The following is a 13123-nucleotide window of genomic DNA, read 5'->3' on the forward strand; positions in this document are numbered from 1 at the left end:
TTCCTATAGGACATGCAGGCGACATAAGGACCTCTTTCAGAAAACAATGCCAACGAAAATCAAACATCCGAGCAGCAGTGACAGGATTACGACGCAAAAGCTCACATCTGTCTGCCCATTCCAACTGCTCCACAGTTTCAGTTCTACCTTCGTGCTTCAGAATGCAGGAAAGTAAATTCTTCCACCGCATATCAGCTGAAGAAAATGAACAGAACCATGTGGGGATTCCAAGCTGCCTCACACAAGCCATGAGGTCTTTCTGGGCCGCCTGCCAAAATGCTGGCGTACCTCTGATTGGTTTTAAAAATCTCTACCCATCATCAAATTCCAACATCCTTTTAATAGAATCATCACTATTCAACAACTCTCCAGTAACTACTCGTTTATTTTTAAAATTATACTTACCTTTTCTTACTGCAATCGAAACATTTGAAACGACCTTTTCTAATTCTGTCATATATTGGGCAAAAAAAATATATTCCACATTTTGTGCAAAACGACAATCAGCATTAAGAATCCTGTTGTTAAAATATCGTGATAGAGTTAAAGGATGTTGTCTTCCATCATGAAATGTTGGTCCACCCTTAGGAAACAACACAGGAAAACATTTAGCCTCATTTGTAATATCGGACAACAACTTCACCGGACTATTGCCTTCAGCGGGAGCTACATTCAAAATGTGATCAAAATATTGATCCAAAGCCTCTTGACCAATGTCTACTGGCATTAGACAAGTGTCCTGGAACATGCAATGCTGCTGTCTATCATGCAGAAGTTCATCTCCTAAAACATTTGAATCGTCAACATTTGCAGTGCATTCAACATCTTTTTCTACCACATCAGATGTTTCTTTACAAAAACCATTAATCCAATCATTATTAAATTTCACGTTGTTATAATAAGAATTATGGCTTTGTAAAAACTGTAAAGCCTGCTTAACACGTTCCGAATCAACATACTGATATTCATAATGTCCTTTATAAGTAAGCTTCCGTTTTAATTTCACAGGCACAAGAGAACCCTCAATAGACATGCGTGGTAACAAATAAGTTGTTTGTTCAGTATTTGCAGGAACACAAGTAATAGGTCCATGCACGCCATTCTGCCCACCTTTGGGCAATGCCAACAGTTTCATAAATGGAATATGTAATGCTATTAAATGTTGTTCTAATTGATTTAAACATGCCAATTCTGCTGTTATAGGTTCAAGTTCTAAGTTATTTTTAACACTCTCAGCTGGTACTTTACCTTTTTTGATTTTAGCATGGCACGTGTAACAAATCCACAATTTACTTCTTGATGTTTTCATCCATTCACAATTTTTTGAGCAGTTTCCTTTACAGATATGCAAATAATCAGACGTGATACATTGATCAGCGATAAGTCCAAGTCCTGCATTACTGTACGACTCTTTTTTACAATGTAAGACTTGATGTTCAAATAACAACCTATGACATACACAACAAACAAACCCAGGTCCATCTTTAACTTTATCCAAAAATTGTTTCATAACAACATCAAACTCTTCCAACTGTTTTTTATTCAATTGTCGCTTATATTTGATCCCATCCACCACACTTTTCCTAAAGTGAGGATCTTGATGATATTTTCTAGAACTCAGTGCTTTAACATTTTCTCTATGAGTATCATTACTCTGATATTTTCTAGAACTCAATGCTTTAACATTTTCTCTATGAGTATCATTACTCTGATATTTTCTAGAACTCAATGCTTTAACATTTTCTCTATGAGTATCATTACTCTGATATTTTCTTTTACTCCTTTCCTTAACATTATGTTTGTGTAACAAATCACATTTATACTTGTTTTTACTCAAATTTTTAACACGATCTCTGTGTAATACATCAGTTCTATATTTTGCAGAACTACGTTGTTTAACACACATTCTATAGATAGCATTTTCCTTATAATTTATTTTACTCAATTCCAATGCTCTGGATCTATGCAAAGAATCAGATGCATATTTCCTTTTACTTATATCTTTTTTCTTCTGTTTATGCAGTTCAATTATTTGATACTGCACTTTCTGGTAAAACGATTTCCTTTTTTTTAGATACTTTGAAAAAGAAGATTCAGCAACTGAATCACAAGTAACATATGGTTGAAAAGAACGGCGTCTAAGCAGTGGTTTCTCAGAACAAATACTATTGCTTTTACACCAATTGGCACATCCAGCTTTACCACTACAATGAACACAAACAACAACCTCAAAATATTTATCACATTCCCGCAAATAAATTGCTTGATTTCCAAGTATTTTGTTCACAGGATTATACTTTCTCCATATGCTACCATTGTGTACAAAAATTTCTACTCCCAAAAAATTTGAAGTAGCTTGAATATCAATCTCAGATACAAAACTGCCAACATATTTCATACGTGACTTCAGAATGTACTCAGACACTGTGGCATATCCTTGACAAAGCAACTTCATATGAATGTCACTATTTTTTAGCATAAACTTAACAACAGCCAGTCGAACTCTTCTATGACACTTTTCAGAACCACTAATGACTCGAGAAATAGCTCGGAAAAAACTATTGCCATCATTTAATAGGACCTCTGTCTTACAAATAGAACCAAGCGTAACATTATTAGTTGGAATGTCTTCATTCTGCTTCACAAAATCCAAATCCAGATGTTTTGACAACAAAACTGCAGACTTGAATGACAATGGATGAAAACTGAAAAAACTTTCAACTAAATTATTACTTTGCACAATTTCACTGTTTTGGTGATCATTGTTAACCAATGCACTACAGACAACATCGTTACAATCACCAACTTCAGACCTGCTATGTTTAACACTCTTGCAATCTCCTTCTGAAAGCATTTCTGAGTTCCTTTTACATTGCCTCATATGACCCAAAATATTATTTTCCATAGATTTACAAAACCCAAAACAACGCTGCTGCTGAAAAATTTGAACGCAAGTTACAACTTCATAATGACACTCATTTATATTTTGCAGATATATGCCTTGTTTAGAGATAGCTTTACGTTGACAGGCATATTTCAACCAACGTTCATTGTGATACGTATACACACTCACACCCAAGTAGTCAGCTGTAGCTTGAATTTCAACCTCTGTAGCCCAACTACCAGAAAATCTCATTTTAGAAACATTGAGATATTCATCCACAGACATATTTTCAGATCTCAAAAGAGAACTATAATTTCCAACATTTTTTTGTAAATGTGTAACAACTGAACGTCTTAACTTTATGTGATTTTTCTCAGTACCACTAATAACTTTGGACACAGCCCTAAAAAAGCAATTGCCATCAGCTACTATATGATCAGTTTGACATGGAATTCCCAACATGCCAACCTCTAGAGGGTTAGCACATGCAGTGTTTTCACAATACACATTCAGTTGTTTACACAATGCTTGTGTAACATCAAAATCAACAGGATAAAACTCAAGTTTCTTTGATGAAACTTCACCAATAAACTCAACATCCAAACTAGCTTCATTAGCATCATACCATTTTGTCTTCTTTGATTCACATTGCCCAGTTAAAAGCTTACGCTTTCTGTTACTTTCAGGCAACGGTAAGGAACTAGTTTGAACATCTAAACTGCACCCAAAACCAAACTGTGACTCAGTATTTAATCCAGTTTTACAATCCTTCTCAAGCACACTTTGTTTATTTTTCTCACTATGATCATTGTCAGTCGCAGCAACGGATGCAATTTCAAAAGCCATTTCTTTCCCTGCAAGTGAAATACTCAAGCAACAAATATAATTGTATAAATCATTAAGACTAGGAAGGTACATGATAATACTTCTTCCATTTACATCTGCCATTCCAGTACCACTGCGTGCATGTGAATCCACCACAGCATAATGGCCGTTTTCTGAAATAACAGCACAAGTACTACTGCCTATGGTCAAAAAACATGTTTTATACTTGACAAGCATGTGCTCCAGTCCCTTTTTAAGAGTTATCACTTCACCACTGTCAACAAATTTACCATTACTCACATTAACAATCCCAGAAACATATTCACCATATTCAAACTTAAATAATTTACCATCAATTTCAGAATCCATGGGCAAATCAGGTACTGACAAAAACTTCAAATTTCCAGGGATGATTTTGTTTTCACACACCGAGGAGTACAGCTGATCACCAAGAAACACAACATGGTCCAAGTCTGTTGCCTCCCACTCAAAAACACTACGATCCGTGTGTTTAGCCAAACTCACCAGGGCTATTGCCATGCACTGCACACCTCTGTTTTGAAGCTGCCGATCTCCTTGATGAAAAGATCCCCTTACACAACGTTCTGTGTCAAATCTGTTACAATTGTTTTCATTTAAAATCACTGAAGATGATTTTTTTTTTAAATTATTGCCCTTTTTTCCAATTTTCAATGAATTTTTGCATTCCATTAACACTTTACATTGTTCGCCAACCACAATTTTGTCATTTAACTCCTGAACATGTTCTTTTATAAAACCAGTCTGTCTTTTGCCCAAAACTGACTGATTCACACGTGCATCCTCTGCTCCCAAACCAAATGTATTATTACACCCATCCCAAGAAGCTTCTTTCACAAACATTGAACTAATGCCAAACCATTCTGCATTCAAAGACTTTTTCAAGTTCCAAATGTGCAACATCAAGTCATTAAAGCAACTGTTGAAAACAGCCACAGATGTTCCAATATTAGAAAACATTCCAGATGAATCTCGTGCACCACAATCAACCACAACAAAATACTCTTTGTGATGAATGACAGCACAAACGAAACCCTGCAAATCCAACAAACACAGATCTTCCTCCATCAGTCGCTCCTGCATCATTTCATACAACAGTGAAAAATCTTCACTCTTTGAATCACTAGAATACACAGGCTCATTGATAGCAACATCCCAAATTCTTCCAAACACACTGAGCTTTTCAGAAACCTTGAATAACTTTTTGGAATTGTTTATACATCCATCACTTCCATTAAATGAACAAACCAACTGCACACCTTCATTTCTAATATTATCAACATCAGCGTCCCTCCATGTACACACTGGAGCAACAACATGGTTGATTGCAGCCACAACACAACATGTAAGTGATGTTGTACTATCACTTGAATTTGTTAATCTTACTTTCATTCCAGAAATCAAAGGCTTCTGTATTTGCTCCTGACACACACAACCAGAAGTTTTACCTTCTTCCTGAACCTTGCACACTTTGGTGCGACGCATATTAAATCCCTTCTTTCGTGGCATCTAAAAAAAAGATATAAAAATGAAACCACTATTAAAATAAGATTCTCATTTCTATTATGTATACATAAAGCAATACATTTATACCACACAGACCCATAATCAAAAACATAAAACAATATATTCAGACTATTGGAAAATAGTTCTACACAAATAAATGTAACATGTGTCCTATAATAGATTATTAAACACTGCAAATTTAACTTACCTTTACCAAACTCTTTAATGGCTTACAAAAAAAAGGTGCTCTGGAAAAACCAGCAAACAGCTCCTCTCTCTTTGTTGTCGAGACAAAGGCTCAGTCACTGGTGTGGAAGATCCCTCAGAGGAAAACTCTGGAGTTACAAATAAAATGTAAAAGAAATAACAAAAATTAACATTTATTAAAAAAAAATAAGTACATAAACTTTAATAGACATAAAATGCTAAATGCTCTTTGGGAGGCTAATCCATAGAGGAGGTCCATTACAACTGAATGAGGCCTTGCCGTGTGTGGGATAACCAAAAGGCCTGTATCAGAGGACCTCAGGGTCCACAGGGGCTCATACTTTAAAATCATATCAGATAAATATGAAGGCCCAAGACCATAAAAATATTTATAAACTACTAAGAACTTTAAAATCAATCAGCAGGCCAAGCAGCCATTTTAAGATCTGTGTGTGTTCCTGCAAATATATTCATAGTGGCTGCCATACACTAATAATTGACTATTTGAAAACATTTATACACAAATAAATTTAACATGTGTCCTATATGAGATTATTAAACACTGAAAATTGAACCTAAAACCTAAAAAGTACAAAATAGGTTGGAACTGATCTTCAGTGGAAATACTCACGGGTCAGCAGGCATTTAAAAGGTATTATATGTGAACTGACATGTATTTAATCAATTAGAAAGGAGTTTCGCTTGTTAATGTGGTTTAAAAACCGTAAAAACAATGTTCGAATAATTCAACGAGAACTACAAAGATGGTGGATAGAACCGCGGTCAAGTGAGCCGACATCTGTGGAAGTGCGGTCACGCCAGCCGTCACTGACTCTTTGCATGCGCGTTTACATCATAGTTTACGGTACACACGTCCAGCGAGCTGGAAAGACGGCATAAGCGCTGATATCACCCATATCAGTTACCCATTATAGAAATGACATGTACTGTACTCTGAAATAAATGAGAGTTATTGCATGCCCTGTATGGTTATTTAATGTAAAAATGTTTTCATTTGGATTGCATGTCTGTTCATTCCATAATAAACCACCAGAAATAACGTGTTTTGTCTGAAATATAATCAGACACATTCTAAAAGTGAGATTTAACACTGACAAGAGTGTTTTGTGGGTTGTTGAGCATGACATGGAATGGAATCAAGCAGAAATGAAGAAACTCCAAGTAAAATCACATCTGGTCCTGTCAACTCTTTCTAAAGTTGCTACATTTAAGGTGACGCTAAACTTTCACTGGATTATTATTGGTAATAATGTTCATGATCATTACAGCAAGTTTGAAGGAAAGTGACTGGAGAAAATGAAAGATATTGACATTATAGTCTAATACAGGCTCCGTCAAATGTAGTTAAAGTGTAATATGTGAACCATACAAAAGGGCTTTTTATCAAAAGGTGACGCAAAACTTCCACTGGATTATGGTTGGTAATGATGTTCACTAACATCACAGCAAGTTTGAAGAAAAATGACTGGAGAAAATCAGAGATTTTGACATTATAGTACACCTAAGCATCCTGCTTGTATAGTTAAAATAAAACTTGTGAACCATTCAAAAGGGCACTTTATCAAAAGGTGACGCAAAACTTTCACTGGATTATTGTTGTTAATAATGTTTACTAACATCACAGCAAGTTTGAAGAAAAATGACTGGAGAAAATTAGAGATATTAAAGTTATAGAACAATTCGGGTCTCCTCATTCACAGACAGTGTGTAATATGTAAACCTTACAAAATGCTACTTTTTTGTAAGGTGACGCTAAACTTTCACTGGATTATTGTTGGTAATAATGTTTACTAACATCACAGCAAGTTTGAAGAAAATTGACTGGAGAAAATTAGAGATTTTGACATTATAGTACACCTAAGCATCCTGCTTGTATAGTTAAAATAAAACTTGTGAACCATTCAAAAGGGCACTTTATCAAAAGGTGACGCAAAACTTTCACTGGATTATTGTTGGTAATGATGTTCATGATCATCACAGCAAGTTTGATGAAAATTGACTGGAGAGTATTAGAGATATTGACATTATAGTCTAATTCATCCTCCCTCATACATAGTCATAGTTGAACATTTGAACCATTCAAAATACCACTTCTTTCAAAGGTGACACAAAACTTTCAGTGGATTATGGTTAATAATGATGTTCATGATCATCCCAGCAATTTTGAAGAAAAATGACTGGAGAATATCAGAGAAATTAAAGTTATAGTTCTCCTAAGCATCCAGCCTTTGTGGTTAAAGTAAAACATGTGAACCATCCAAAATACCACTTTTTTCAAAGGTGACGCAAAACTTTCACTGGATTATTGTTGGTAATGATGTTCATGATCATCACAGCAAGTTTGATGAAAATTGACTGTAGAAAAGTAAAGATATTGACATATTAGACCAATTCAGGCTTCCTCTTACATAGTCATAATAGAACATGTGAACCATTCCATGTCATGCTCAACAACCCACAAAACACTCTTGTCAGTGTTAAATCTCACTTTTAGAATGTGTCTGATTGATTATATTTCAGACAAAACACGTTATTTCTGGTGGTTTATTATGGAATGAACAGACATGCAATCCAAATGAAAACATTTTTACATTAAATAACCATACAGGGCATGCAATAACTCATTTATTTCAGAGTACAGTACATGTCATTTCTATAATGGGTAACTGATATGGGTGATATCAGCGCTTATGCCGTCTTTCCAGCTCGCTGGACGTGTGTACCGTAAACTATGATGTAAACGCGCATGCAAAGAGTCAGTGACGGCTGGCGTGACCGCACTTCCACAGATGTCGGCTCACTTGACCGCGGTTGGATAGACTACAAAAAAACGATCTCTGAAACGGATAGAAACTTGTTGTTTGTCGATCAGAATCGATTCTACATGTCATTTTGTACGTTTGTGTCCGTTTAAAAAGAAAATTCGTCGGTTGGTTTGCTTTAAAAAGTCTTTAAAACTTACGTTCGCATCATAATGGAAGCGATCACTCCCGGTTCAACGAAGTAAAAGGTCAAATTATTTACGTTCGTCTTATCGATTTTAAACAACTTTTACGGTTTTTTATTCAATAAAATTGATTATCAGAAGGTGAGTAGTCATTGTGGCCATGTAAAAAAGGTTCGATGGTCGATTTAAAGTAACGGTTCGTTTACAAGTCGCGGGGAAATTCAAAATGGTGGTGACAAACCTACAGTCAAACTGAAGGCGTCCTGGTGCGGCGCGTCTAACCGGGTCGAGTTCTTCTCACTGGGGGTCCGGTAGTCTTCCTTGCTGGTCAGGGGCGTCGAAGATCGAAGTGTAGAGGAAATGAGGAAGTTCTAAAAAGAACTGATTTGCTCAAATTCGGCAGGCTTCAGCAAAATTCTCTGTGGGGTGTGATTCTCCAGTCGTCCAGCAGGGGTCGAGCAGAGGGACGGCTGAGATGAATACACCCTGACATCAATGTCTTGACCAGCTGCTTCACTCATGGTTTCCCAGCATGCCTTTTATCGTTCGTATTTGATGAAGTAGGTTGATTACATGTTATTGTTTTCATGAAATAATAGATGTTCTACTTCGTTTAGTTCCGTATGTATGTGTAGAACATTTTATAGTAATTATTGTATTGATCATTAGTCCGTTAGGGAACATTCTGGCTGTTGGGTTTCTGCCCCATTGGCATGAGTTCTCCCATGGACCAATCAGACAGCTCCGTTTTTAGTTTGATTCCAAAGGGTTAAAATCTAATAAAATTACATTCCAATCCCAAAGTGGTGGTGTGTTGTCTTCTTTGTGTTATGTCTGTGTTAAAAAAATGTTTTGTGGGTGATTCTATTAGATAATTCTCACAAGAAACTTTTCCCAATCAGGGGTTGTGACGTCATTGCTTCAGGCAAGCAGGGATGAAAGCCTGAGCTAGCGACGGGTTGAAGATTTTTGTGAAGACCTGGGAGAGTTGATCGGCGCAGGCCCGCAGAACCTTTCCGGGAACTCCATCAGGTCCCGCCGCTTTCCTGGGGTTTACCCTGCTGAACATCCGTGCCATCCGTGCCACGTCCATAAAGGCATTGTTTTTATATTTAGAGCTCTAAGCAACCAAACAGTTGTCTATATAAAAGAGCTTTTACAATTGTGCACTTTTAGCAGGCTGAAAAAATTATCTTTTTCAAATTGCCATTTCTAATTTGGGTTTTACATTTTGTGTTCCATTTTTTGTGATTTTATTAGAAAGATTTGTTATTTCTTTGGTGTTTAAAGGTGGTACATATTGTATATACACAATCATCTTAGAGACATTTGCTATATGTTCTGGTTTTTGTCGTTGTAGTTTAATTTCTTTGGATGTATAGAAAAGAAAAGAAGTTGCAGCATTGATTAAAAAAGGATAAAAGAGACATTTACTGTCTTAGTCTTATGTTACATCTGTAGAACTGTACTGAGAGTTGGGTTTTGTTTTGGAGCACATTCATATGTTTTGTTTGTAAAAAAAAAAAAAAGATAAAATATTAAGTTAATTGCATTTTACATGACTAGAAAAGCAATTATTATTCATAAAAATCTATAAAAGACATACAAAACAAATGAAAAAGCAGTTTCTGGCCTCCCTCTTGTGGCTAAACTCTTGTCACCTGCAGCTGGTGTGTGTGTGTGTGTGTGTGTGTGTGTGGCGGGGGGGGGGGGGGGGGAGTGAAATTTGACTCCAGCAACAGAGCAGACTGCAGCATGAGGAAAAGGCTGAATCATGTAAGAGGAAATTAGGTCCTACAGTTGACCAGTTCATTTTATATCTGTAAAGAATATTCAAGAAGCATTTAAACATGTTCAGCTATATGCGTGTGAAACTTGGTGTGGAAAGTTGAAGCATAAGTAATTTTAAAACACACTTGTTTGGAGTCCTTACGGAAAAAGCACAGGTTTTGGGATGAATCCGGATTTTTTATAAACCATCTGTTTCACCTAGACGTCTGAAAAAAATATGGAAGGCAGCAAACACAGATCCCTACATTTAAAAAAATAAATGGTGTTGATATATGATGATTAAGCTATGAAAAATGATAGGTGTTTGTAGTTTTGCCTAAAAAGACGTTTTCGGACCTTTTTGGATGAGATGCTGTCTAAAAGTTCACCTGTAACTTCAATCATTCTGAATTTTTTCAGGAAGCAGTAGCACATAAATGCCTATTAAAGTGTAGTCTTTGGTGCTGATAACCTAAACAGAATTTATGCTAAAAATCTTTGTTCAGTCCAAAATTGCATAGGAAAAACACCGGTATGAAGTTTCTCGTAGACCCTATAGTGCTATCTATCAAAGTTGGAGATTTGTAAGAGGCATCTAACTCTGAAATCTCAGCTTCCTGAGACAAACGGCTGATTTGCTATGAAGCTTTGTTTTATGAGTAAGTGCAATTGACCACTTCCTGTTTGGGAAAAGATAGGAAGAATGCGACAAAAACTGTTTTTTTCAATAACTAGGTGGCGCTATGGAGCTCGTCCAGAATTGTCATATCCATGGGTTCAGAATGGAAGCCTCATCATATCCATTGAATTTCAGTGAGATTGGACAAGGAATGTGCACGTGAGAGCAACTTTTGTGTGCATGGCGAGACGCCCAACTTTGCCGCTCTGTCACGACCACACCCCCGCATTGAAAGTTATGGTTTTTTGTCAGAGTAAACTTCAATGGCTTTTCAACAGGTGGACGTCATTTTCAGGTGTGTCGGCTCATCCTACTCGGAGCAGTGATGCTCCAAGTCAAACATGTCATTTCCTGTTGCCAGCAGGTGGCGCTACACTTTTTCCAGATTCTTTCACTGCAGATGTGTTCAGACTCAGACTGCAATCATGCATATCAATTTTTGATCAGATTGGATTATGCATGGCTGAGTAATGGCCATTTTTCTTTTCATGGCGTGTTTTCGAAACAACGTCGAATTTCTACGCGCCGCCACGGTCACAAACTTCTGTAAAAACTTAAAAGCTTTGCAATTTAACATCGGACATGTGTCTAGTTTACAAAACCAAAGTTTGGAGTCATTATTTACAAATCTCTAGGAGGAGTTCGTTCTAGAAGGAGGCCTGCAAATGTCCAAAATAGAGCAAAAATGACATATTGACATCAATATAGCAGACTTCCTGTGCGACTGACAGCTTGGTACCTACAGACTTTTTTGTAGGTTTCCATCTGATGAACATGCCCTGAAAAAATCAAGCTTGTACGTTAAAGCGTATGCGGGGCGTCGGGACAAAAGTCAGTGTAGGTGGCGCTGTCGAGCCATTTTTGCGCACCCATGCCAATTTCTCATAAAATACGAAATTTTTCGCGACCCCTGATGTGTGTGCCAAATTTGGTGAGTTTTGGGGTATGTTAAAGGCCTCAAAAATGCGATTCTTCCGGCAGAAGAAAAATAATAATAATAATAATAAACCTAACAGATACAATAGGGTCCTTGCACTCCGTGCTCGGGCCCTAATAATAATAATAATAAACATTCGAATTACAATAGGGTCCTTGCACTCCGTGCTCGGGCCCTAATAATAATAAACATTCGAATTACAATAGGGTCCTTGCACTCCGTGCTCGGGCCCTAATAAACCTAACAGATACAATAGGGTCCTTGCACTCCGTGCTCGGGCCCTAATAATAATAAACCTAACAGATACAATAGGGTCCTTGCACTCCGTGCTCGGGCCCTAATAAACATTCGAATTACAATAGGGTCCTTGCACTCCGTGCTCGGGCCCTAATAATAATAATAATAATAATTAAAGCTACAAGTAGCATTTAGCGGGCCCGAGCACGTGCGACCGCATGGCACGAGCGACCGCCCCGTGAGCAACGCCCTGCTCGAGCCATTCTCGTCGTTTTTTCTTGTCCATTCTGGAGCTCCAAGCTATTGTTAATACGACAGCAGCCTGGGGGGGGGGGGGGGGGGGGGCTGTAATCTGTTGCCTTAAGGGACAAAGACTTTTGCATATAGCATGAAAAAAATTCAAGCAATGATGATAATTGCTATCACTGTCCCTAAGGATGAGAACAATAGAACTCATTCAATTTCCACTACAATGTCTAGATGAGTGTCAGCTATGTCTGATAACTTGGCCGATTAGCTGGACCGGGATCTTGCAAAGTGCAGGTGGTTAACGTCCAGTGTGATGAGTCTGTGGACGGCAACAGTACAGCATAGCTTTTGGTTTCCACAAGAGAAGAACTCCTGACACATCTGCCCTAACAGACAACTACAAGAGGAGTTGAAATGTATAACACGGTGAAGGAGTTTTTGTGCAGAAAAAGGTACAATTAGAAAAGCTGGTAGCAGTGACTGCAGATGGGACTCCTGCTATGATCAATAGACAAACAGGTTTCATCACTCACTGTAAAGCTGACCCAGACTTTCCAAAATGTCTGCATTACTGCTGCGTCATTCACCAGCAGGGCTTATGTGCAGAAGTGATTGGCTCTGGACATATAATGACTCTTATTCTGAAAATCGTAAACAACCTCAGCTGCAAAGCAAAACAGCACAGGATTTTTAAGGTGCTATTGGAGGAGATGTCTGTTGAATATGGTGAATATGAACATTGTGAATCTGAACTTGCATTCTTGACTGACATTACTGGAAAACTAAACCACTTGATCTGCGAGCTGCAAGACAATGGCAAAA

The 13123-nt window shown here is 37.4% G+C and overlaps 1 long non-coding RNA gene across 1 annotated transcript; it reads right to left on the reverse strand.

Annotated features, from left to right (window-relative positions):
* Positions 1 to 3216: 3216 nt before the first annotated feature.
* LOC144988628 (uncharacterized) lies at positions 3217 to 8894 on the reverse strand. The gene is made up of 3 exons (XR_013652567.1): positions 8675 to 8894; positions 5463 to 5589; positions 3217 to 5257 (listed from the first exon to the last, which is right to left on the reverse strand). It is a non-coding gene; the product is annotated as an uncharacterized LOC144988628 (long non-coding RNA).
* Positions 8895 to 13123: the final 4229 nt, after the last annotated feature.

The sequence above is a fragment of the Oryzias latipes genome, chromosome 21 (assembly GCF_053564925.1).
Source record: "Oryzias latipes strain Hd-rR chromosome 21, Olatipes_Hd-rR_3.1".
Taxonomy (NCBI): Eukaryota; Metazoa; Chordata; class Actinopteri; order Beloniformes; family Adrianichthyidae; genus Oryzias; species Oryzias latipes.